Raw genomic sequence first — 15335 nt, 5'->3', positions numbered from 1 at the left:
TATAAGATGAACCAGACAGTGATCAGAATGTCCCAAAGCTGCTCGTGGAACAGAGTGATATGCATACTTTATTGTGGTGTAACAGTGATCCAATATATTACTGTCTCTGGTGGGACACGTAACATGCTGTCTGTATTTTGGCAGTTCACGGGAGAGATTGGCTTTGTTAAAGTCCCCAAGAATGATTAAAGCAGAGTCCGAGTGTTGTTGTTCTGTGTCTGTGATCTGATCAGCAAGTTTCTGTAAAGCTGAGCTCACATGCGCTTGCGGAGGGATGTAAACACTGACCAGAATGAACGAATGAAACTCCCGCGGCGAATAGAACGGCTTGCAGTTGACAAACTGCATTTCTAGATCAGGACAGCACATCTTCTTTAACACAGTTACATCTGTACACCACCGTTCATTGATGTAAAAGCATGTCCCGTCGCCGCGCGATTTCCCATTTGATTCTGATTCGCGATCCGCTCTGAACAGCTGAAAGCCCGGCAGATGGAGCGCGCTGTCCGGTATGGCGTCATTCAGCCAGGTTTCCGTGAAACACAGAGCAGCAGAGTGAGAGAAATCCTTATTTGTCCGAGAGAGCAGAAGGAGTTTGTCTGTTTTGTTGGGTAGAGAGCGAAGATTTGCGAGATGGATGCTAGGCAACGGCGTTCGAAATCCGCGCTTCCTGAGTCTGACGAGCGCTCCCGCTCGCTTCCCCCGTCTGCGCGTCCAGAAGCGATTGACCAGCGCCGCCGCTCCTCCGATAACAACGTTCAGTAAAACGTCTGAATAATTTAAATCCGGAAAAACATCTTGTGGTGTGTTCTGCCGAATGTTCAGCAGTTCATCCCTGGTGAAACTGATCGTGTTTGTTAAACAAAAAACAGGAAAAGCGAACAAAAACAGCACAAACACTGGAGAGCCAAGCACTGAAGCAGCCATGTGCGGCGCCATCGAGTACACATTGACCAAAAATGTGTGCAGGTTCCCTACCCTCTTGATGGAGGCCAGTGCAAGTAGGAGCAGAGTTTTCAATGAAAGAAACTTTAGCTTGAATGGGCTCTGCTGTAGTATCCCAATTCCGCGCAGCTGGAGGAAAACAAAACTAAAGGTATTTTGTATTGCTTGGTGGGAAAGAAACCTACAGAAAAGCATTAAAAACTGCTAGATCTGATACATTTTTGTCTCTTTTAGAAAAAAAAAACATAACTCCAGGTATTTATTCAATACAGTGGCTAAACAAAAAACATCACAGCAATAATGACTTTATGAACTACTTTACTTCTAAGATCGATACTATTAGAGATAAAATTGTCACCATGCAGCCATCAGCTACAGTATCTCATCAGACAGTGCACTATATATCCCCCGAGGAACAGTTCCACTCATTATCTACTATAGGAAGAGGAATAATTGTATAAACACTATTCCATATAAGCTTCTAAAAGAGGTGCTTCCAGAAGTCATAGGTCCTCTTCTGACTATTACTAATTCCTCATTGTCATTAGGATATGTCCCCAAAACCTTCAAACTGTCTGTTATTAAGCCTCTCATCAAAAAAAAAAAAAAAAAAAAAAAGAATAAAACACAAAATGACCTCAAAGAACTAGTTAATTATAGACCGATCTTGAATCTCCCTTTTCTCTTCAAGATACTAGAAAAGGTAGTATCATCACAATTATATTTCTTCTTAGAGAAAAATGGTATATGTGAGGATTTCCAGTCAAGATTTAGAACATGTAATGGTACTGAGACTGCTCTCCTTAGAGTTACAAATTACCTGCTCTTATCATCTGATCGTGGTTGTGCTATTGGATATTAGTGCTGCATTCGACACTATTGACCACAAAAGTTTCTTTTGCATAGAATTAAAATTGCCTCGTAAGGGACGTCTGAAATGGTTCAAGGCAAGGCGCACTGCTAACAACTCCAGGCCATTGATGTGCCTGTGCAGCTGAGGGCCCATCCAAACTCCTGAGTCTGCACCAGCCGGTGGTGGAGGCATCTGTGTAAACCACAGTATGCCTGGAGACCTGCTCTAGGGGCACCCCTGCCCGGAGGAACACAAAATCTGACCACAGGGTGAGGTTTGGCTGTAACTTTCACCCAGTGAGTGCTGCCCTTTCTGGCCCACCTCCGGTATCGGCCATAAAGCCAGTGCTGTAGCGGTCTCATATGTAACAGGCAGACTGGTGTAAGTGCCACTGCTGCCACCATATGCCCAAGGAGCATCTGAAAAAGTTTCAGTGGGACCACTGTCCTGCCCTTGAACATATGCAAGCAGGCTAGCACTGACCACACATGTTCCTCAGTGAAGCGTGCTGTCTGTTTGAATGAATTCAACCTCATACCGAAAAAAGAGATCCTCTGCATCGAGGAGATTTTGCTCTCTTCCCAGTTGACCTGAAGGCCCAACAGGCTGAGGTGCCGGAGCACCAGGTCCCTGTGCTCGCACAACTGATCTTGAGACTGTGCTAGAATGCAAATACCCTGCTCTCTGAGGGGAATAAAAGCCACCTCTGTGATTTTCATGAAGACACGAGGAGGGACAAGACCTTGTACTGATATGCCCATCCTTCGAATGCAAACTGCAGAAAAAGTCTGTGGCGTGAAAGGATCGACACATGGAAGTATGCGTCCTTCAGGTTGATCACTTCAAACTAATCTCGTGGACGAACTAAGATGCATTTCTGCATCAACTTCTTGAACGGTAGCTGATGAGCGGCCCTGTTCAAAGCTCACTGATCCAAGATTGGCTGTAATCCACCACCTTTCTTGGGTATAATGAATTAAGGGCTGTAAAACCCCATCCTCATATTGGCTGGAGGGACCAGCTCTATTACGTTCTTCGACAGTAGGACTGTGATCTCTGCCCACAGAACAGGGCCATCAGCTACTTTTATTGTAGTGAAGCGGACACCCACTTGGGGGATACCGGGTGAACTGAATTGCATAGCTGATGCTAATGGTCTGCAGAAGCCTCTGAGATGGGCTGGGTAGCACTGACCAGGCACTTAGAAACTGTACAAGCGGGACTAGTAGAACCACAGCCATACCCGCAGAGGGCACCGAGGTGGAACACAGGGACCCAAGTTGGGTGTTTTGTGAGCAGGCCAGAGTGTGGCCGTGAGGCCAATGGCAGGAAAAAAGGAAACAAAAGATTATCCACCCGGCCCTCCTCAGGGGGAGGGAGTGGTGTGTTTGCCATCCCCCAAAGAGCAGATCCCTCCATCTCTGGGTCTCCTGTCTCAAGGCCTCTTGCTCTTCCGTTTGCTGCCAAGTTTCGTAGGGGTCTGGACAAGTGGGACGGTCCGCCGGGTTCCCGTCTCCATGCCACTGCTTTACTGGAGGCTGTTGCGGCGCAGGAGTGGGGGCAGATTGCGGGGGCCTAGGGAGGATGTGTTAGATTGCCTCAGTCTGTTTCTGGGCAGCCGAGAACCGCTGGGCAAAGGTCTCGACCGCATCGCTGAAGAGTTGCCGGTCTAGGGCACAGGGGCATTTAGGAACCGAACCTTGTCTGTGTCCCTCATGTCTGCCAGACACAGCCAGAGATGTCACTCAGAGTGTGCACTGCACTGCAGACAAGGGTGGTGAGGGAGGAGGAGCCCACCAGCCAGTTTCTGGCTGTCCACGACTTGGTAAGCTCATCATGCACTTCCAGGAAGAAAGGCACTGGGGCGGGATGCTGAGAACCAGCGCGAGCCACCCCGAGAAACCAGTCTTCCAGCCTCGAGGGCTCGGGGTGTGGTGGAGATTTCCACTTGAGCTCTACCCTCTCGGCAGCCTGGGAAAGCATAGCTGCCATCTCCAGATCTGATTCAAGCTTTACCACCATCTTGGAGGGTGCAGCATGGCCGAATCTTCATCCGACAGCTCTCCCTCCTATGCTGAGAATGAAATCTGGTTGGGAGGAGATCTACTGGATACCGCTGGTACGCTCTTTGAATATGGCCCAGCACATTCCATGGGTTGCTCCACTGGATCGAAGGAGCAAGAGGAGTGATGGTCCCCAGAGGGTTGGTTCCCTGCATGGTGTGCCACCACTGTAATCCTCAAACCACCCACACTACTTCTGGACGGGGTTCTCATCTGACTGCCAGAATGAGCCCCAGATCGTGGCAGAGGCAAAAGGACTAAGCCCCCCTGAAGGTAGAGAAGCCAGGTTCGCATCATTGGGTTAAAATATCCCACAGTTGGGAAGATGCTATGTTAACCCATAGTTGGGTTACTTGTTGGGTTTTTTAACCCAACATTTTTAGTGAGATAAAACTAAAATCATTGCCTTCTAGCCTTAACCGCGCGCATGCGTCATATCCCGAGCTTTGCGTGTGTGTGTGCTGTGCCAAGGCATCAGTCATTTAAATTTTTGACCACAGACATAATGTAAGCAAACAGCAGCATTATCATGTAAATAAAATGTAAATAAAGTATACAAAAATAATTTGACCCTACAGTGTCAAACTTGGTCCTAGAAGACCAGTGTCCTTTAGAGTTTAGCTCCCTAATTATACACACTTGAACCAGCAAATCAAACTCTTACTAGACACAATAGAAACTTCCAGATAGGTGTGATACGGTCAGTTGAAGCTAAACGTTTCAGGGCATTGGACCTCCAGGATCTAGTTTGGAGACCCCTGTCCTACAGAGTTGTTACTTTGCACATGGTTATTGATCATTAAAAATAACATTGTAAAAAATTTGTCTTAGAATAGGAGATATGCTGTCTCTCACATCAATAATTGCATGCCAATGTGCATTGGCTCTATCGAAGCGATATCCAAATTTGTCGGTCACCGATGTGACATTGAGAGTGACTGACTGAAAGGGAACATCTGTATTGCAGATGAACAAACACTGTAAAAATAACTCTAATAACTCTAAAAAATAACTTTAATTATTAACTATTTTAAATAAAAAATAAATAAATTCTCTACTCTAAAAATTGGCCCAAGGTTCAAGAACTGTCTTTGAATACTATGGGTAAACAGTCCCATAGGTGAAGTTTCTTTAGTTTTGTATCACGACTGTCCTTTTATTTCAGCGTATGTGCGTCGTCTTGAGGAGATCAGAGTTGTTTTGCTGGGATGGGTTCTTGGTGGAAAGAGTTCAGCTGGAAACACCATCTTGAACCGGGATGAATTTGCCACAGGAGGAAGAACCGGAGAGGGTAAGAGAGGATTTGGAGATGTAGATGGAAGGAAGTTGACGGTTTTGGACACTCCAGGCTGGTGGAAGTACTTTGCATCGGAACTCAACCCAGATTTCATTAGATCTGCGATCTTAGGAAGTGTTTTAGAGTGTAAGAAGTTCCCTCATTCCATGCTGCTCGTGATCCCAGCAGATACGTCATTTCAGGAAGAACAAAAGAGGATCACTGAGCAAAATATGTCTATCCTGGGAGATGACGTCTGGAAACACACTATAGTTCTGTTCACCTGGGGTGACAGATTTAAAGACATCTCACTCGAGCAGCACATTGAGAGTGAAGGTGAAGCTCTTCAGTGGCTGATTGAGAAATGCAGAAACAGATACCACGTCTTTGACAACACAGACAAGAACAATCGAGATCAAGTCACAGAGCTGCTGCAGAAGATTGATGAGATGGCAGCAGAAAACAGTCTGTTTTGCTTCAACACGAGGAAAAACTGTGATAAGAAAAGCTGTCAGAAAACTGACAAACAGGAGGATCTGAACATGGAGATCAGACTGAAGGATGTCTGTCTCTTTCTAGATGAAGGGTTTAAGAGAAAAACTGAAGAGATAAGAAGGAAGATAGAAAAGTTATGCACGGATATCATGGAAGAATGTCTAAACTGGGATGAGTGTGACAGTATGAATAATCCTCTTAACCGTAAGTTTTCACTCACTTTCATGTTCTCTCATTTGTATAGATTAAAATGCTCAACACTATGTTTCATTTGTAGTTCAGAATAAACCTCCTCATTCAGAAACACTTATTTATAAAGTATTAAAATGTAAAATTATAATAATTTAAAAACAAAATTAAACACCTACTAGAAGTTCAGTAAAGTCATAAAAAACGTAAAATTGTGAATAACAATAAAAATATAAAATGTACATACCGTATTTTTCGGACTATAAGTCGCATTTATTTAGAACCAGGAACCAAGAGAAAGCATTACCGTCTCCAGCCACGAGAGGGCGCTCTACGCTGCTCAGTGCTTCAGTGGTATGCTACAGGAACACTGAGCAGTATAGAGCGCCCTCTCGCGGCTGGAGACGGTAATGTTTTCTTTTGGTTCATGTCAAATTATGGTAATAAAATGTAAAATGAATAAATAATTAAATTTATTATTAATTTAAAATCACAATAAAATCTAAAATGTAATATATATTTATATATTTTATTATTAAAATGTTAAGAAATATTTTATTTGTTTAATTGCATTTCATGTTGCCTTTAATGGTCATCAGAAACCCGTCAACACACAAATGTTGTTCAATTTTAACGTGATATCTCAAGTTAATGTAATAAATGCATATAGGTTGTTTGTGGATGTTTGTCATGGCACGTCTGTGTGTCAGGTGACTCTGATCGGGCTGATGGTGATCCTGCTGTACGCCTCGCGAGCTTGTTATAATCTGGTGGTTCTGGCTCTGAGCGACATCGAGAGCATCGACTCGTTCGATTACGACTGGTATAACGTGTCGGATCAGTTGAGCCTCACACACCTCTTCTTCTCCTGAGGCCCTGGTAAAGAGCAGAAGTAATGCTGTTTCTGTGCAGGCGGATCTGCGCTCCAGTCTGGGAGACGCCGGTTACATCGTGTTCGGTGTGATTCTGTTCGTCTGGGAGCTGCTGCCCACGTCTCTCGTCGTCTTCTTTTTCCGGGTGCGGAAGCCGGCCCAGGACCGGGTGAGCCAGAGCGGATGAGAGGAGTGTTTACTGTATGAAGAGCACGTGTTCCTCAGCTCAGCTCACTGGAGATGTGTGTTTACTAGGGGTGTAACGATTCACTCGTTTTCTCGATGCATCGATTACAAACCCTGTCGATTCATATGCATCGATCTTGAAACATGATTTTTGAATCGTGAATTGCCGATCTTGGACAGCAATCGATTCAAAATGCTAAGAATCGAAAGAATTTCTATAGCGATTCAATGCTTTCAAAATGTATACACATTAAATTACTACACGCACGAATTAATGGAGACCTTGAAGAGTGTTTGTAAATCGTGCCTCTTATCTGTTCTTCACGCGCTCCACTGTTTACTGCGAGACTGTCACAGGATTGCGCTCGCGCTCCGTTCTCTGACGCAGCTGACGAGTGATCTATAGGACTCGTGTCCAGTAATGCTAACGTGAAGTAGTTTTACTTTTCTGTAGTTTGTCAATGGCTCTCTGCATCTTACCGACAGAGTTACCGGAGCTGTCGACAGCTTTATTTATTGCATGGAGGAAGCAGAAATGTAAGTGTCTAAATCATACGCACAGATCCATTAAATGATAAATGTTTTTAAACAATGCGGATGAACTGAATATACAAAGGAAACTTTTAAAATTAACCACAGCATTAACAACAACCTTGAAATAAGAGCGCGAGATTTATCTGATAATCAGATGCATGGAAGTAGCGTTTGTTTCATTAGCAAACAGACATCTGGCGCGTTTTCTCTCAGAATCATTCGCTGATGGAGAGGAAAAGTTAAATAGAGATGAAGACGTTTTCACACTGAAAGAGAAGCGATCTCGCTCTCATAGACGTGACAGGCTATATCTGCAGCTAAACTGAATAAATGCAGAATGAACTGATGAAAAACAAAACAAAAAAAAATCATGAATGGTGCAGTGCTAATTGACATTTATTACAGTACTGAAACTATAAAGTATATTTTCTACCTTATTCTGTGCAGAAAATTTAAATAATTGCTAATTAAATGTAGCCTACTATATAAAACAATCATAAAATTGCCATTACGAAAAAAATATCGATTACAAATGATTGATTATTGTCCAGCAGTGTATTTGATTTATTACAGCTAATTAAAAGTAGTTAAAGAAGATAATTCCTTGTAAAAAAAATAAAATAATAATAATAATAATAATAATAATAATAATTATTATTATTATATAGGCTACATACATAAAATGATTGTATTTGACATTTCTGTCACTTCTGAAATGATGGCTACGCCCCTGGTGTGACTAAATGTTAGCTTATACATAAAACTATTTAAGCTCTTTTTTAAAAACTTGGCTTACATACATTTTTACATATGCCATGTCGCATCATTAAACTAGCATTTAAAAATGGACAAAAGTTTTTTTTTTTTTCTAACCTATGGTTCTCCAACCATAAATGCTACTGTAATTTGCCCCGACTAAACATTTAAAGAATTTAGTAGAAGCATTTAAATAATCCCGTGAATGCACTTAAAGAATGCAGAATCGAATCGTTATAATCGAATCGAATCGAATATAATTGTGTATCGAATCGAATTGAATCGTTCTAAATTAGCAAAAATCGTTCTTGAATCGAATCGAAAACCTATGAATCGTAATCGAATCGCTGCCTTGCCAAAGATTCACAGCCCTAGTGTTTACTGTATGAAGAGCACGTGTTCCTCAGCTCAGCTCACTGGAGATGTGTGTTTGCTGTATGAAGAGCACGTGTTCCTCAGCTCAGCGCACTGGAGATGTGTGTTTGCTGTATGAAGAGCACGTGTTCCTCAGCTCAACTCACTGGAGATGTGTGTTTGCTGTATGAAGAGCACGTGTTCCTCAGCTCAGCTCACTGGAGATGTGTGTTTACTGTATGAAGAGCTTGTGTTCCTCAGCTCACTGGAGATGTGTGTTTGCTGTATGAAGAGCACGTGTTCCTCAGCTCAGCGCACTGGAGATGTGTGTTTGCTGTATGAAGAGCACGTGTTTCTCAGCTCAGCGCACTGGAGATGTGTGTTTGCTGTATGAAGAGCACGTGTTCCTCAGCTCAGCTCACTGGAGATGTGTGTTTACTGTATGAAGAGCTTGTGTTCCTCAGCTCACTGGAGATGTGTGTTTGCTGTATGAAGAGCACGTGTTCCTCAGCTCGGATCACTGGAGATGTGTGTTTGCTGTATGAAAAGCACGTGTTCCTCAGCTCGGATCACTGGAGATGTGTGTTTGCTGTATGAAGAGCACTTGTTCCTCAGCTCAGCTCACTGGAGATGTGTGTTTGCTGTATGAAGAGCACGTGTTCCTCAGCTCAGCTCACTGGAGATGTGTGTTTACTGTATGAAGAGCACGTGTTCCTCAGCTCAGCTCACTGGAGATGTGTGTTTGCTGTATGAAGAGCACGTGTTCCTCAGCTCAGCTCACTGGAGATGTGTGTTTGCTGTATGAAGAGCACGTGTTCCTCAGCTCAGCTCACTGGAGATGTGTGTTTGCTGTATGAAGAGCACGTGTTCCTCAGCTCAGCTCACTGGAGATGTGTGTTTGCTGTTTGAAGAGCACGTGTTCCTCAGCTCAGCTCACTGGAGATGTGTGTTTGCTGTTTGAAGAGCTTGTGTTCCTCACTGGAGATGTGTGTTTGCTGTATGAAGAGCACGTGTTCCTCAGCTCAGCTCACTGGAGATGTGTGTTTGCTGTATGAAGAGCACGTGTTCCTCAGCTCAGCGCACTGGAGATGTGTGTTTGCTGTATGAAGAGCACGTGTTCCTCAGCTCAGCTCACTGGAGATGTGTGTTTGCTGTATGAAGAGCACGTGTTCCTCAGCTCAGCTCACTGGAGATGTGTGTTTACTGTATGAAGAGCTTGTGTTCCTCAGCTCACTGGAGATGTGTGTTTGCTGTATGAAGAGCACGTGTTCCTCAGCTCAGCTCACTGGAGATGTGTGTTTGCTGTTTGAAGAGCTTGTGTTCCTCACTGGAGATGTGTGTTTGCTGTATGAAGAGCACGTGTTCCTCAGCTCAGCTCACTGGAGATGTGTGTTTGCTGTATGAAGAGCACGTGTTCCTCAGCTCAGCGCACTGGAGATGTGTGTTTGCTGTATGAAGAGCACGTGTTCCTCAGCTCAGCTCACTGGAGATGTGTGTTTGCTGTTTGAAGAGCTTGTGTTCCTCACCGGAGATGTGTGTTTGCTGTATGAAGAGCACGTGTTCCTCAGCTCAGCTCACTGGAGATGTGTGTTTGCTGTATGAAGAGCACGTGTTCCTCAGCTCAGCGCACTGGAGATGTGTGTTTGCTGTATGAAGAGCACGTGTTCCTCAGCTCAGCTCACTGGAGATGTGTGTTTGCTGTATGAAGAGCACGTGTTCCTCAGCTCAGCTCACTGGAGATGTGTGTTTACTGTATGAAGAGCTTGTGTTCCTCAGCTCACTGGAGATGTGTGTTTGCTGTATGAAGAGCACGTGTTCCTCAGCTCAGCTCACTGGAGATGTGTGTTTACTGTATGAAGAGCTTGTGTTCCTCAGCTCACTGGAGATGTGTGTTTGCTGTATGAAGAGCACGTGTTCCTCAGCTCAGCGCACTGGAGATGTGTGTTTGCTGTATGAAGAGCACGTGTTCCTCAGCTCAGCTCACTGGAGATGTGTGTTTGCTGTATGAAGAGCACGTGTTCCTCAGCTCAGCTCACTGGAGATGTGTGTTTACTGTATGAAGAGCTTGTGTTCCTCAGCTCACTGGAGATGTGTGTTTGCTGTATGAAGAGCACGTGTTCCTCAGCTCAGCGCACTGGAGATGTGTGTTTACTGTATGAAGAGCTTGTGTTCCTCAGCTCACTGGAGATGTGTGTTTGCTGTATGAAGAGCTTGTGTTCCTCAGCTCACTGGAGATGTGTGTTTGCTGTATGAAGAGCACGTGTTCCTCAGCTCAGCTCACTGGAGATGTGTGTTTACTGTATGAAGAGCTTGTGTTCCTCAGCTCACTGGAGATGTGTGTTTGCTGTATGAAGAGCACGTGTTCCTCAGCTCAGCTCACTGGAGATGTGTGTTTACTGTATGAAGAGCACGTGTTCCTCAGCTCAGCTCACTGGAGATGTGTGTTTGCTGTATGAAGAGCACGTGTTCCTCAGCTCAGCTCACTGGAGATGTGTGTTTGCTGTATGAAGAGCACGTGTTCCTCAGCTCAGCTCACTGGAGATGTGTGTTTGCTGTATGAAGAGCACGTGTTCCTCAGCTCAGCTCACTGGAGATGTGTGTTTGCTGTTTGAAGAGCACGTGTTCCTCAGCTCAGCTCACTGGAGATGTGTGTTTACTGTATGAAGAGCTTGTGTTCCTCAGCTCACTGGAGATGTGTGTTTGCTGTATGAAGAGCACGTGTTCCTCAGCTCAGCTCACTGGAGATGTGTGTTTACTGTATGAAGAGCACGTGTTCCTCAGCTCAGCTCACTGGAGATGTGTGTTTGCTGTATGAAGAGCACGTGTTCCTCAGCTCAGCTCACTGGAGATGTGTGTTTGCTGTATGAAGAGCACGTGTTCCTCAGCTCAGCTCACTGGAGATGTGTGTTTGCTGTATGAAGAGCACGTGTTCCTCAGCTCAGCTCACTGGAGATGTGTGTTTGCTGTTTGAAGAGCACGTGTTCCTCAGCTCAGCTCACTGGAGATGTGTGTTTGCTGTTTGAAGAGCTTGTGTTCCTCACTGGAGATGTGTGTTTGCTGTATGAAGAGCACGTGTTCCTCAGCTCGGCTCACTGGAGATGTCTGTTTGCTGTATGAAGAGCTTGTGTTCCTCACTGGAGATGTGTGTTTGCTGTATGAAGAGCACGTGTTCCTCACTGGAGATGTGTGTTTGCTGTATGAAGAACACGTGTTCCTCAGCTAAGGCGACCTGGAGATGTGTGTTTGCTGTATGAAGAGCACGTGTTCCTCAGCTCAGCGCACTGGAGATGTGTGTTTGCTGTATGAAGAGCACGTGTTCCTCAGCTCAGCTCACTGGAGATGTGTGTTTGCTGTATGAAGAGCACGTGTTCTTCAGCTCAGCTCACTGGAGATGTGTGTTTGCTGTTTGAAGAGCACGTGTTCCTCAGCTCAGCTCACTGGAGATGTGTGTTTACTGTATGAAGAGCTTGTGTTCCTCAGCTCACTGGAGATGTGTGTTTGCTGTATGAAGAGCACGTGTTCATCAGCTCAGCGCACTGGAGATGTGTGTTTACTGTATGAAGAGCTTGTGTTCCTCAGCTCACTGGAGATGTGTGTTTGCTGTATGAAGAGCTTGTGTTCCTCAGCTCACTGGAGATGTGTGTTTGCTGTATGAAGAGCACGTGTTCCTCAGCTCAGCTCACTGGAGATGTGTGTTTACTGTATGAAGAGCTTGTGTTCCTCAGCTCACTGGAGATGTGTGTTTGCTGTATGAAGAGCACGTGTTCCTCAGCTCAGCTCACTGGAGATGTGTGTTTACTGTATGAAGAGCTTGTGTTCCTCAGCTCACTGGAGATGTGTGTTTGCTGTATGAAGAGCACGTGTTCCTCAGCTCAGCTCACTGGAGATGTGTGTTTGCTGTATGAAGAGCACGTGTTCCTCAGCTCAGCTCACTGGAGATGTGTGTTTGCTGTATGAAGAGCACGTGTTCCTCAGCTCAGCTCACTGGAGATGTGTGTTTGCTGTTTGAAGAGCACGTGTTCCTCAGCTCAGCTCACTGGAGATGTGTGTTTGCTGTTTGAAGAGCTTGTGTTCCTCACTGGAGATGTGTGTTTGCTGTATGAAGAGCACGTGTTCCTCAGCTCGGCTCACTGGAGATGTCTGTTTGCTGTATGAAGAGCTTGTGTTCCTCACTGGAGATGTGTGTTTGCTGTATGAAGAGCACGTGTTCCTCACTGGAGATGTGTGTTTGCTGTATGAAGAACACGTGTTCCTCAGCTAAGGCGACCTGGAGATGTGTGTTTGCTGTATGAAGAGCACGTGTTCCTCAGCTCAGCGCACTGGAGATGTGTGTTTGCTGTATGAAGAGCACGTGTTCCTCAGCTCAGCTCACTGGAGATGTGTGTTTGCTGTATGAAGAGCACGTGTTCCTCAGCTCGGATCACTGGAGATGTGTGTTTGCTGTATGAAGAGCACGTGTTCCTCAGCTCAGCGCACTGGAGATGTGTGTTTGCTGTATGAAGAGCACGTGTTCCTCAGCTCAGCGCACTGTAGATGTGTGTATGCTGTATGAAGAGCACGTGTTCCTCAGCTCAGCTCATTGGAGATGTGTGTTTGCTTTATGAAGAGCATGTGTTCCTCAGCTCAGCTCACTGGAGATGTGTGTTTGCTGTTTTCTAGAGCGGTTCTGTGATTCCCAGCCATGTCTTCTCCAACCGGCCGTACTTCTTCGACAATCCCAGACGCTACGATAGCGACGATGATTTAGCCTGGACTTCCCATCCGGTGACCGCCTCGACCAGGTAGACCCCGCGGCTGCTGTGTGTGTGTGTCTGTGTGTGAGAGAGAGTGTGAGTGAGTGTGTGAGTGTGTGTGTGTGTGTGTGTGTGAGAGTGTGTGTGAGTGTGAGTGTGTGTGTGAGAGAGTACTGGAGGGGAAAAATTAATGTACTATGTATTTTTGCTTAATAATGTTATCGTGCACATTTTACCTCACCAAACATTTCTAATGTGCGATCATATTAAGACGTTTGTCTGTGAAATCTGCGAGATCTCTCATGCGCGGCGCAGAGGCTGTCTGTCAGTGAGAGTGTGTGTGAGTGTGTTAGTGTATGACTACAAACACTGAGAACACAAAACATCAGTACAAGAGGAAAAACTTACAATAGAAATATTGCCTCACATACTAAATCAAATCAAGTACAAGTACTAAAATGACTAAAACTGAAATAAAATGAATGAAAAAGATAGAAATAAAATAACAAATTGAAAAGTAAATTAAACTTATAAATAAACTAAAATTTACTAAAATAAAAAATTAGAACTAAAACTCGACTAAAGAGATATATATGTGAAAAACGAATTAAGAAAGTAAATTAATGTTAATAACTAGAATAAAATGACCAAAACTTAAATAAAAATTAACCAAAGAGATAGAAATATAAAAAATTAATTAAAAAGTAAATGCGTGTTATTGTCTGAGTCTGAGAGATTATTGTAATATGAGCTGATTCAGATGTTTGTGTTCAGTTTGTCGACGGATGGCTTCGACTGGAGCAGCAGCAGCTTCCTGGTCCATCTGGGAGGAGACGAGCCGCGGTCGTCATCGGCAACCGTGGGACTCAACCGCTAATGATGCTACAGCGATACAGCTCTGCACTTTAAACACACACACACACACACACACTAATGGACACGATGCTCTGTAAGTGTGAGTCGCCATGGCAACTGAGTCCAGAGCAGTGCTCATCGTCATGGCGACCGTGGTCAGAGTGATGAAGCCTCTAAACGAGGCTGTGTTCAGAATGACACACGATAAATTTCACAATATTTCTATTTCACGTTTGAATTTGCATTCCATTGCACACGGCACAACAGAGCAAACACACTCTTGCAAATCCTGGAGTTTGATACAAACTAAAAAGTCCAGCAGAGTTTGTTAGATCACATTCTGAACACAGTTGAGCGTCTGTTTAGATTCACAACATGATCACATCTCCATTGTGACTCCAGTAGTTCCAATCAGAATAATGAAATAATGTGTAAGGCATGCATTTCTGTTATTTCATGTGTTTCTCTTTAGCTGTTGTAAGTTGTCCACTAAGGGTGAAATGACACAATATCTTTATATTTATGATGAATAACACTGTAAATACACTGATCATGTGATTCTCATTTGTTGATTTGTGATGAGGATGATGTTCATCACCTTCCACAAAAATAAATCATCTGCTGTTCAAATAAGACTAATGTGCTTCTTACACACGAGGAAAAGAAAGAATGAAAAAATCTGGAAAAAGAAAAAAAATCATAAAAAGTACATTTAAATAAAGTGTTAAAAAAGCAAAATAAAAATGATTTAACAAAAATGTTTGAGATGTGTTTACACACACACACACACACACACATACACAGACACACAGACACACACACACACACACACACACACACAGAGACACACACACACACAGACACACACACACACACACACACACACACAGAGAGACACACACACACACACACAGAGAGAGAGAGACAGAGAGAGACACACACACACACAGAGAGAGAGAGACACACACACACAGAGAGAGAGAGAGAGACACACACACACAGAGAGAGAGAGAGAGAGAGAGAGAGAGAGAGAGAGAGACACACACACACACACATGTTTGTTTTTGTGTAAAGTGTGTTCATCCCATAGGCGTAATGGTTTTTATACTGTACAAACTGTAAATTCTATGGCCCTTCACCAACCCTACACCTAACCCTAACCCTCACAGGAAACTTTGTGCATTTTTACTTTCTCAAAAAAACTCATTCTGTATGATTTATAAG

The 15335-nt window shown here is 44.2% G+C and overlaps 2 protein-coding genes and 1 long non-coding RNA gene across 5 annotated transcripts in view; 2 read left to right on the top strand and 1 right to left on the bottom strand.

Moving 5' to 3' along the window:
- The window catches only part of LOC128021978 (E3 ubiquitin-protein ligase TRIM39-like), a 244745-nt gene that overhangs the window by 161663 nt on the left and 67747 nt on the right, over positions 1-15335 (top strand). The gene's annotated exons all lie outside the window — the stretch shown is intronic.
- Positions 1-15335, bottom strand: part of LOC128021975 (E3 ubiquitin-protein ligase TRIM39-like) — a 74910-nt gene that overhangs the window by 55542 nt on the left and 4033 nt on the right. The window lies entirely within an intron of this gene.
- On the top strand, positions 6682-14744 carry LOC128021994 (uncharacterized). The gene is made up of 3 exons (XR_008185827.1): positions 6682-6862; positions 13183-13304; positions 14031-14744. It is a non-coding gene; the product is annotated as an uncharacterized LOC128021994 (long non-coding RNA).

The sequence above is a fragment of the Carassius gibelio genome, chromosome A11, assembly GCF_023724105.1.
Source record: "Carassius gibelio isolate Cgi1373 ecotype wild population from Czech Republic chromosome A11, carGib1.2-hapl.c, whole genome shotgun sequence".
Lineage (NCBI taxonomy): Eukaryota > Metazoa > Chordata > Actinopteri > Cypriniformes > Cyprinidae > Carassius > Carassius gibelio.
Note: the sequence above shows the minus strand (reverse complement) of the source record. Positions and strands in the feature narration are given on the sequence as shown.